This window comes from Lycorma delicatula, chromosome 9 (genome assembly GCF_047948215.1).
Source record: "Lycorma delicatula isolate Av1 chromosome 9, ASM4794821v1, whole genome shotgun sequence".
Taxonomy (NCBI): Eukaryota; Metazoa; Arthropoda; class Insecta; order Hemiptera; family Fulgoridae; genus Lycorma; species Lycorma delicatula.
In genome coordinates, this window is record NC_134463.1 from 70,845,313 (window position 1) to 70,857,343 (window position 12,031).

Sequence of the window (12,031 nt, forward strand, 5' to 3'; positions counted from 1 at the left end):
ACAGTCTATTAATTTTAATAAATGGTAATTTATATTTATTTATTTTATAAATTTAATTTAACCAAACTACGCTCGCTTCGCTCGCTAACCTTGATTAATTAACACCGTAATTTTTTGAGTATTTATTTAATAAATTCAGTAATTATTGAAATTATTTATTATTTAAATAATCAAAACAGTCCTGTTAATTAGTCAAGGTTAGCGAGCGAAGCGAGCGTAGGTTAAGTTTGGTTAAATTATACTTATAAAATAAATAAATATAAATAACCATTTATTAAAATTAATAAACAGACTGTTTTGAATCTATGTTAAACTCTATATCGGCCCATTTTCCACCGAAATCCGATTGACTACTTTGTTTTTAAATAAAGCTGTAGCTGCGGTGGCGTTAATACGTAAGTACCCATTTTTCTTTATATAAAAGATGTTTTTATTATTCAATATTTATTAATTGACACGTTTTACATGTTTTTACTCTTTTCTCATCACAAAAAATGAAATCGTCCTTTTTATTCTTCTCCTACAGGAAGCAAAAGTACGTTTTGTCTATATTTCGTCAGTTGGCGGAAGCTACAATCACATGATTTTACTCTTTTTTTATTAAGAAAAATGAAACCGCCGTTTTTCGGTCTGTATTTCGTAAGATGGCGAAGGATATTGGGTTAAGAAGATAGTTTGATATAAATCAAACGTTTATCGTGAAGAAACTGTTTAATAAAGTATACATATAAATTTAATATAACATAATATAATAATAATAATAATAAAAATGCAAGTAATTACATTTTTTGTGTATTTGGGAAGTAAAGTAAACACAGTAAAATTACAGCTGAATTACGATAAGGCTGGTCTATGATAAGGTAATTTCCAGTTAAATGGAAATAATGCCCATGTATGAAGTAAGTGTTTCTTTTACCGGCAAAACGGTGTTTTCGCCTTTGAAGAGAACGATTTTTTTTGATATCGGTAAACGACGACGTTCATTGGTGGGTGTCTAAGGAAATTGACAACTACAGTCAAACGTAATATTTATGTACTTTGATCTAAAAACATAATTTTCTATTTACTCTATATCATCATATACATCACCATGAAAGGTATAACAAAAAATAATATTACAACTACCAAAAAAACAAAAAAAAAAAACAATTTCATTGTAAAAGTGTTAGTGAATTTCCTTATGGTAAAATCTGAATGATATAAAAAAAAATTGGTAAACAACATAAACCCCCAAAAAACACTTACAATATGAAGGTATACATCAAAAAACAATTCTTTGATTCGAATCCAAAAAAATGATATATCTACTTTCAAACTTCTCTAAAACATCCTGATCCCCGTACGGTAAGACACCCGCCTTGTGAATATCCCGGTCACCACACCATCCCCTCCGTTCCTAGACCTGATGGGCTTTACCGGAGATTGTCTTTTAGACCCTCTAAATTATTAATACAACACAGTCATCAGTTTGGCCTCTGAAAGAATGCCACCGATGCAAATGCTTCAACAGACATTTCCATCAGTGTATTAACACAACTTACTATTGCCTTCGTATGGCAAATAAATATGCACAGATAATCTGAAAAAAGGAATATTAAAAGACCAATACTTTTTTATAAACCTAAATTATTAAACTTCAAACTAATCGGCAAAGACATAATAAAAATAAAATATTAATTAATTGTTCTTGTAGGATAAATTATATTAACTTATAACAACAATTTAAAAATTAAAACCGTAAGATTTAAAATTTATTAATTATCTCTTTTACAATAATTACATACTTTTCATTTCATTAATTAATTTTATGTTCATTTCAATGTTTTTTAATAGAGATGCAATTCAACTTATGTGGAATATTTTTACTTTTAATACAAACCTTTTTTTACAATTATTTCAAAATATATATTTGACTTTTGTGCTTAGAATGATGGTATAGAGATTTTTTAGCGCATGAAAAACCAAGCCTGACCAAAATTCAAACCCGGGAGCTTCAGGATGAAAGGCAAAACTCTGCCTATCAGTCATGAAAATGGCTTAGTGAAGTTATATCTTTACTTTGTATGTATTTATAAAAGAATATAAAATAAATAAAAAGTATTTGTAATATAATTAACTCTTAATTAGTTTAACAAATTATAATTCCTAATTGCTACTATAAATATTACTTATCTTACTGTTTGTTACTTAATTATTCTGTACATATAAATATATACGTTGTTTTCTTAAAAAGTTTCTACATATACATTTCTTGCGAAATTTAGTTATAGAATAATCTTCTAAAATGTTGTTTTAGTTATTTGTAAAACAGAAACAATTTAAAGATATTAAGGAATTGCAGGAAAGCATAAATGCAATTTATTGTTGTTTTTTATTTAATGTACTTTAAAATTTATTAAATTTAATTATACATAAATATCATTTAAACCGTATTTATTTAGATGCAGATAAATAAATTAGAAATTCTATGATATTACAACCACAAACCTACAACAAGCTTATAATCAGAGTTTATTTAAAAATCATGACAGATATTTATTTAGGTGAAAAAAAAAACAACGAATTCTATGAACAATTTTAATACTTTAACAATAATTAATTATATCTGTAAAAGTAAACTGCATCTTTTCATTTATGATTTAAGATTATCAACAAAAAAAAGCTGACAACACAGTTGCAGGACTTTCCCAGGAAAGTTAGGCTGCTATTGTGATAAGATAGCACTTACTCTAGTCAGCTTTTTTGATGCACGGCTTACACACACAAAACTTTATTTAAATATTATATTTTTTTCGTTTAATTCAATGATTCTAATAAAGTGCGCGGGCATATACTATATTTAATTCATGTGGGTGCGGCGGTACTAGCGGCGACGGTCTGCACCAAATAAACTAATGTACTTTCACAAGCTACGTAGAACAAATTTTGCTGGTATGGTCGGCAGACTGGTGTAGCCGCGAGGCTTAACGCACCAGGTATCGAGTCAACCGAGCGATCGAGTTCGATACCCAGCCATGTCGAGTTACTTTTTAACACTTTAAATATCATTCATTTATTTAATTCTACTGTTCACTTGTAAGGTCACAGCATAGCAGACGAGTACAACAGCATTTTTTGAGTGACGGTGCAATTTTGCAAAAAAAAAATGTTTTTGTAAACATTGTTATTTTTTAATTGATAAGTGCCTAAAAAAAATATGACCTGAATTAGGCAAAATCTTGAGATACTGAGGGTGACCTTGCTCTACAGCCTCATCTTCTTGACCTTTTAAGTTGAAAATTTAATGGCATCAATTCTCCATATATTCAAGTAATTTGACCAAGTTTGGTCAAAATCGGTCCAGTTGTTCTGGAGATATAAGGTCGTTTAGACACCAACACCAAGCACCAACACACGCGCGCGTGTACATTCGAACATTAACATCCGGAAAATTTCCATCCGTTTTTTTTTTTGGTTCTTGGGTTTCTTGGTTTCAGAATCCGGTGAAAACCGTATATGCCCAAATTGGAGCGATTACAATACTTTCCCCTCTACACGCTACCTAGGGCTTTATCGAGACGAGAAAGTAAAAATTCAAACAAAAATAAATCTGACAACAAAGCTGCTATATTTTCCTGGCGTTTATTATTATATAGTGGAAAAATAATTAAAAAAAAAAAACAGTATTTTTTTTCTTTTTTCTGTCCCCCTTTTTTTGGTAGTGGGTTGAATTATTATGTAATTTTAATGTAATATTCTTATTAAAATTTTAGATAAACAAAAAAAGTTTACAAATTAAAAAAATCGATAGTTTTAAACTTTGATCTACTCTCTCACCCCCAATATTACCTCCAAAGTTTTTTCTTTCGGCCACCTGCACTATTACTGCGCTTAGGAAGACAAAAAAAAAAATCCGTTAAAACATGCGATAAATAAAAAAATATTTTTTTTTATATGTGTGGAAGGGGGAGAATTTTGGGAGCAATTTTGTTCAAATATAAGCATGTACGCATTTACTAAGCTTACTATTAAGTGGATTTATGTTTGCAAAATTTTGAGAAAATTGACCCCAAAGAAACTACTCACCCCACTCCTGAAAATATTGACCCCTTAACTTTTACCAAGAAATTGCCTCATATACACGAGGCTTTGTGCCAAATTTCATCAAAATCGGTTTATCCAATCAAAAGTTATTAAGATTCAATCACGCCCTCACACGTACATACGTAAGTACGAACATGACCGTCCACTTTTTTGTTTTTTGGGGTCTTTGGATCATGAAACGTCGAGAAATGAAAAAAACTATATTCCATTTTTTTAACTAATTACCATAATTTCCTACTTGCAGCAGAGCTCTATCGAGAACTATGATGCCTGGAAAAGAAAAACAGATTTAAAGTATTGGAAATCGTTCCAATCTATCCATTTTTTCTCTCTAAATCCGTTGTCAGATTTGAATAATTCTTTTAGTATATATAATTTTTTTTAACATTAAATATTTTCTATTATTGTTTTATGTTAATTATTTGATTAAACTGAAAAAAGTAAAAAAAAAAATTCTGCACTGAGACATGAAATTACTACTATAGTTTGTTGAATATTTTACCATTAAACACGAAGAAACATACTCGTATTATCAAGAGAAACATGAGAAGTAACAATTCCTCAGTAAAGAGCATCGCCGGCAGTTCAACCCCAGCAGGAAGTATCATGCACACATGAAACAAGGTCTTAAATCTTCGTAGGATTAACCAAAGCCGTTACTATCCATCAAAAAACCAAAGGATAATATTAGATTAATAACGTACATAAAACTAGATGGATGCTATGATCTAGGGAAAATTAAATTAAAATCAAGAATGATTCTTATTTATTTGATTTATTAATTTATTATTTGATATTATATTAAAATATTAGAAGCTTTTGAAATGTGGTGCTATAGGAGAATGTTAAAAATCAGGTGGGTGGATAAAGCGACAAATGAAGAGGTATTGCTGCAAATAGATGAAGAAAGAAGCATTTGGAAAAATATAGTTAAAAGAAGAGACAGACTTATAGGCCACATACTAAGGCATCCTGGAATAGTCGCTTTAATATTGGAAGGACAGGTAGAAGGGAAAAATTGTGTAGGCAGGCCACGTTTGGAGTATGTAAAACAAATTGTTGGGGATGTAGGATGTAGAGGGTATACTGAAATGAAACGACTAGCACTAGATAGGGAATCTTGGAGAGCTGCATCAAACCAGTCAAATGACTGAAGACAAAAAAAAAAAATTTGATATTAATTTATTTGATTTTTATTTCGAGCCCTGATCGGCTTTTGCCGATGAGGGCATACGACTCCCGTAAAAACGGGAGTCGTATTTTGCCGTTTAACTTTTTGCATCTCATAGTAATAAGCCAGATCTCTTTGGGATGCCACCAATGTAAATATCTCGGTAGACATTCACATCGGTGATTTTTGAACTCAGCTTTTGCCTTCGCTGTAGGCCTCGTCCAGACATCTTGAATGTCCTACATTGCTTCCCTCTTACCGAGTTCACGGAAGCACAAACCCCATGCCTTGTTCTACATTTTATAGAGCCAATTCGTGTGTAAATGTCTCATAAATTTGAGGTAAATGAATAATAACATACCACCAAATATGTTGTTCGCAACAACTAAATTTAGTCCTAGTTTCCTTAATGAACTCAACTTCAGTTCATACCTCAGACAGTATATAGGTACAGCCGTTACGCTGAGACTAGTCAAATGGAATCAGGGATGATCAAAATGGATATTTTCGTTGAAATATGAAAACTGAAATTTTTCGCCATTATAATACTTCATCTACTTCTTACAAGAAAGTAAAAACAGTGAAAATTAAAATCAAAGCTCTAATAATGTATAATAAAAACATTTACAACTTTTTCTATACTTTACGAGTACACGCATAGTTTTTTCTATAAAAACAAATTAAAATAATTTTTATCATAATGAAAACATTGATAGACATAAAAATTTTTTTTAATGTTTCTTTAAGTGTGTTACCATTTCTTGAATTGCTTTTTTTGCGTACATTACAGATCTGTAAATACAATTTTTCTACCACCCTTAGTTTTATATAATAATGCACAGACATGATTAGTCATATCCATGAAGGCTTACTCTTCAGTATTAAGATATGACGTCATAATATGTGAATATGATGAATTCTTTGTCTAGTATTGTTTATTTATAGTTTAAAAATTACATTAACAATGTTAACAAAATGAAAAAAAACTTTAATTAAATTAAAAAATTGTTCAAAAATAGTAGGTGATAGAAAGATTCTGAGTTCATATTCGTTTTCAGCATCAAAAAGCAAATTAAAATCTTGTATCGCATGTTAGAAAACAAAAATTATATTTATCAGTGTAATTATTATAACATGAATTTTAATATTAAAATTTATAACTAGTTACAATTTAATTTTAAATTTCGAAATTCTAATAAAATTGATTTGGTTAGTTTTTAATGGATGTATAATATCTATTATTGTCAATTGTAAGTTTAACAAATCTATAATTTTAATAATGTATGAAAAACTACTGCTCCTGAAAGAGATGTTTTAGTTCGGTTGACGGGCTATGATAAACAGTAGTCGCTGTCGCTCACGAGGAAGCCCGATTGTACGCGGGAATCAACGAACTAACAGCGTACTGCCATTTTGTTCAGTATTGGTTTGTCGTTACAAAGGTTCATCTGTTAAAGTTAGTTGCTTGTTTTATATTTTAGACTCCCTTAGTCGTTTTCATAATTTCGAATAGAAAATCATTTAAAATTGTGTTGGTAACATAGTATCGTGGAAAGATTTGTGTATAAATGTTTATTTCAATTTATTCATCGATCAAACATTACTGTAAATAAAATTATGTTTGTATAAGGTACGTATTTATTTAAATTTTCTATAACTTATATTTAATTATTTTATTACTATTTACAAAATATTGATATGCAGTACAGTACAACAATAAATTGTTTAGTGTGTGATCATAAGATCAAAAACCTTTTAAAAGTAAATCTAACAGAAATAAGAATAAAAGATATTGTTACTTTAAAAATTAAAACCTTTTAAAAACGTTAAAAATATTCTCAAAATATTTTCCAAAAAAATCGGTTCCTTAAAAAATCTTATGAAAATTGTTAAAGATCGGAAACTTTCTTTGGAAACTTGAAATCTCCTACAAATCAATTGTATTCAGTTGAAACCCATTTAAAATTTAAAACTGATTTTATTTATGAAAAAGATACACATTTAACGTATGTTTATCTTATAATATGTCCAAAGGAAAAGCATTTATTCCATCTATCTTTGCAAATATCTTATCAACTGAATTCTCTGCTGGGAGATCGGTTTGCTTTGGATATCGGTTATCCTAGTTATAGATAATTATAAAAATGAGGGTTTATAGTATTTCTGTCACCAAATCCATTGGGAATAATTATCTAAGCTTTTATCAATCTATTCCTCAATAAAACTATAAATAAACCCTACAAAAATTATTTTCCTGGAAAATTGTAAAAACAGACAATAGGATAAATAAAAGAATAAACTTTATATGGAGAGAAAAGTAACCAAAGCAAAAATGAAAAAAAATATAATAGTATATAACACAAAATATACAGAAAAAGAAAATTTTCGCCATATGAAAAAATTAATTGTGTTTAAAAAATCAAGGAAAGATTTTATTAACAGCTTTTCCTTTATATTTAGATAAATTTTAAAGTAAATAAGATATTTTTATTTTATTTTAGTAAATAAATTATTTTTAACTGAGAAAATAAAAATGAAATTATAAATCTGTAATTGGAACAAATTCTTTAAGGAAAATTATTTTAAAAATGGGATGGAAGAAATGGTTTTAATAACATAGTCTAATTCCTACAAACCACCACTAAAACTTACAATATTAAACATAAATTTTAACGTTTTAATTATTACGTCTTAACATTTACGCCGTTTATGTTGTTATAACATAATATGATGGTCTGTTAAGTAAGAGCAATGCTAAAATATTTCGAGCCAAACTACATTAACATTAAAGTAGTAAATACATTACGTTAACATTAAAATGTTGCACAACTAACGTAATTTAACTTAAAATAACGAAACGCTAGCGTTCTTTACGTAATAACTGTTAAGTTTCATGATCATTACTTCAACGAAATAAAAACGTTAAGTGAACATTAAAAATATTACAAAATTAAACCTAGAAAATGATAGGAAAAAGAAAACAGAAAAATAGGTCGTTTTCTTTAATATAAATATAATGTTAAAAAAAATAACTCGTACGACCATACCATATATATATATAAAACACTAGCAAACCTGCAAAAGTGTCCAGGCTACAGTTATTTCACAAAAGTCCCTTTTATACCACAACTTACTTTTGATAAAATGAAAGAACAATATTTCTCTCTACTATGATTAATTATCTTCGAATGTAACATGTACTATACAACAATTTTTTATACACGAAACTTTTCTTAATATATCATATTAGTTGTTTATTACATATCTGTATTATTTAATTAAGATGGCATTATTTAAAAAGTAGGTAGAAATTACGGCACTTGTGCACTTTAGGTGGTAGCGCAGTTTGAAAAAAATTTTCAGTAAAGGATATAACAGTAATAAAAAAGTAACTTTACAGTAAAACTTGATTATAACAATAAAAAAACGTTTGCTGCTTATAATTATTGATATAAATTAAGTAAACTTAACCTATGCTCACTTCGTTCGCTAACCTCGACTAATTAACAGCAATGTTTTGATTATTTAAATAATAAATAATTGCAATAATTACTGAATTTATTATTATTTTCCCCCTGCCACCCGGAACCAGACCCCTAATTAAGCATGAACACGGTTCCGGGAGATGCCGTTGGCTCTAGTCGCCAGACGAAGGGAAACGCCAGGCCCGGCAATGCCGTTCCCGGCCTCCATCACCCAACAACCGGCACTCGGTCCTTTGTGCTTTGCTCTAACGGGGACATCCCCGAATGGACGGTCCCTCCGGGAGTCAGGGGTTCAAGAGTTCTCGCACTTCATCGCCACCGTCCACCTGTGCAAGCATGGGCGAACGGCAGCTCCGTATGGAGCTGCCCCACCCCTTCGCTTCACGATATTTCAGTTGCAGTATTCCCGACACAAACCCCGTCACAGTGTCGAAGTCCACCGAACTTCGTAACATCGTTCCAATGATGGTCCCCACCTCGAGATGCCCAATTATGGCAGTACAGTCGCGGCGTTCCTCGTCCCACCGCGGGCACTGGAATATCACGTGTTCCGGCGTGTCTAACTCCCGACAATAGGGGCAGAAGGGGTCTTCAGCTCTTCTTCGTCCACACAGGTATGAACGAAAGACCCCACGGCCGGTCAGGAATTGTGTCAGCCAGAATCCCTGTACGCCAAACTTCCTCTCGGCCCACGGCACAATGTCCGCGATCAAAGGATGCGTCCACCATTTCGTGGTCGCATCCATACCTGGCTTGCCAATCCCTGTAGACAGTTTTGTTTGGATCGTTCTTAGAAACACCCTGATAAATTTGCGCAAGAGCCGCCACCAGCTGCTGAAGTGGAGGCATCCCAGTCACCACTAGCACCGCCTCAGTCGATACAGAGGCGTATGCCGACGCCACCTTAAGAGCCATACGGCACTGTACTCCTTCCAACAGTGTTCTGTTACGCCTTACCGCCATGGATCTCTTCCACACTGGCGCGCCATAAAGAAGAATTGATTGAAATTTATTTTTTAAGTATTTAAAATTTATTATTTAAATACTCAAACCATTACTGTATTAATTAGTCAAGGTTAGCGAGCAAATCGAGCGTAGGTTAAGTTGGTTAAATCATATTTATAAAATAAATAAATATAAATATAATGGTTATATCGGGTGATATTAACAATAACCCAAAAGTTTGCAAATTTTTGGTCGACAGGGTAATACGTAAGCCACTGCGATACTACCTAAAGTGCGCTAGTGCCGAAATTCCCTTATGATATTCTAAATAATACAAAACATTTTTAGTATGGTCTTGAGTAGATATACCGTCCTGGTCAGTTCTTTTTGTATATTTTTCAGTCAATCTGTTTGCTTACTTGATTTATTTTTCTAAGTATTTTTTTAACTATGTCCTTCATTGAAGTCCTTTATGATAATTTTACATTTATTACATACTATCACTTTTTTAAATTATCTACAAGGCAAAATATAAATAAAAATAAAGAACAAAAAAATTTCTATAGTACAGATTTCTTCCGGTCTAAAAAAGCCGGTAATTAATTTTTTCAATTCAATCATTTGAGATAATAAATTTAAAAAAAACTTTAAAAACTTTTTAAAATTGTTTAAAAATACACTGCGACGCTGCAGCCATCATTTTAAATAAACGAAGCTGTAATTTTGTAACAACGGGATGAAAATTTTTGGCTAATTTTTTCTTTAAGAATTATTAAAATTAATGACTATCAAAAAATTAAAGTTTTTACATTTTAATGCAGTTGATAACTTACGAGATAGATTTAAATTTAAAAAGATTTTTATTTTATTAAAAAAATAGGTACTAGTTTGTTATTGCTCCGCCATTTTTTTTATGAAACTGTGTCAAAAAAACAAAATATTAAACGTGTTGTTATTACAATGTATTAAACAAAAAAATATGTCTAGCGAGCGTAGGTTGTTTGTTTAGATTACGTTGACTCCGTATACTGACGAATCGTACGTATTTTTAACAAAACCTAACCAATCATAACCTACGCTAACTTCGTCTCCTTAAATATGCATATTATACACGTTAAATAAACGTTATTATTATTCATTTTCCCATGAAATCTGAAGAAGTTGCATAAAAAAAAACTAGTGGTACGATAACAAACAAGTACGAAAAAAGATCTTTAATTACCACAGATCTATGGAATGAAATGAGATAGGCAAAAAACATTTTTTAGTGATTTGAAGGCCTAGTTATGTAGACAATATAGATTCAAAAACCCCCATCAATCCTTTTCTGAAGCAATATATATCTAAAAAAAGAAAAATATATTATTAAGTCATTATCTTGGGAGGGAGTGAATACTAAATAAAGATGTTTGGTAATTTTCTGAACTTGTTAAAAAAAACTTCAACTTTTGTAAGAAACATTTTTGATTAAGTGCCCCAGTAAAGATTTGAAATTCTATTTCGCCCAAAACATCCCCATCCTACTTCCAATTTTTGTAAAAATCGAATACATTCTTTCCCCGCCCCCCCACCGAAAACTAGTTTACCAAGTTTTGAGAAAATTGGTTAGGTTAACATACGTACGTATATGCACACCAATGTCCGTCTGACAAAAATGGACTTTTTGGACTTGGGATCATTGAAATAATCTTTTTTCTCAGACTATTTACAGTTTAATTAAATCTATTTTTCTGTTATTTTTTGTTTAAATTCCTCCTTAAGGAACAAAACTTTTTTTTGACGAATCTATATACTTTCCATTATAACTATAGCTGCTATAGCAACAAATATTGCTGCACCCGGGAAAGTAAAAATATAAAAATTCCAAAACACAAAGGATTTTAATTGGCAGTAAATTAGGAAATTTATGGATATTTCATATGTTATACCGAAACTCAAAAGATAAATAATGTCTTAATAGAATAAATGTCAAGAAATTGGAAAATTTTTATAGTTAAAGAAGAAAATGTTTCCGTTAGATTATTAAAACTTTCCAATTTCTCTACATTTATTCTGCTCATATATTTTTCTTTTGAGTTTCGATGTACCATGAGAAATATTCTTCAATTAGCTAATCTTCTTTCTTTCTCTGTTTAGTCTCCGGGAATTACCGTTCAGGTATTACTTCAGAGAATGAATGAGGATGGTATGTATGAGTGTAAATGAAGTGTAGTGCAGTCTCAGTTCGACCATTCTTGAGATGTGTGGTTTATTGAAATCCAACCACCAAAGAACCGCGGTATCCACGATCTAGTATTCAAATCCGTATAAAAGTAACTGCCTTTACTAAGAATTGAATACTAGAACT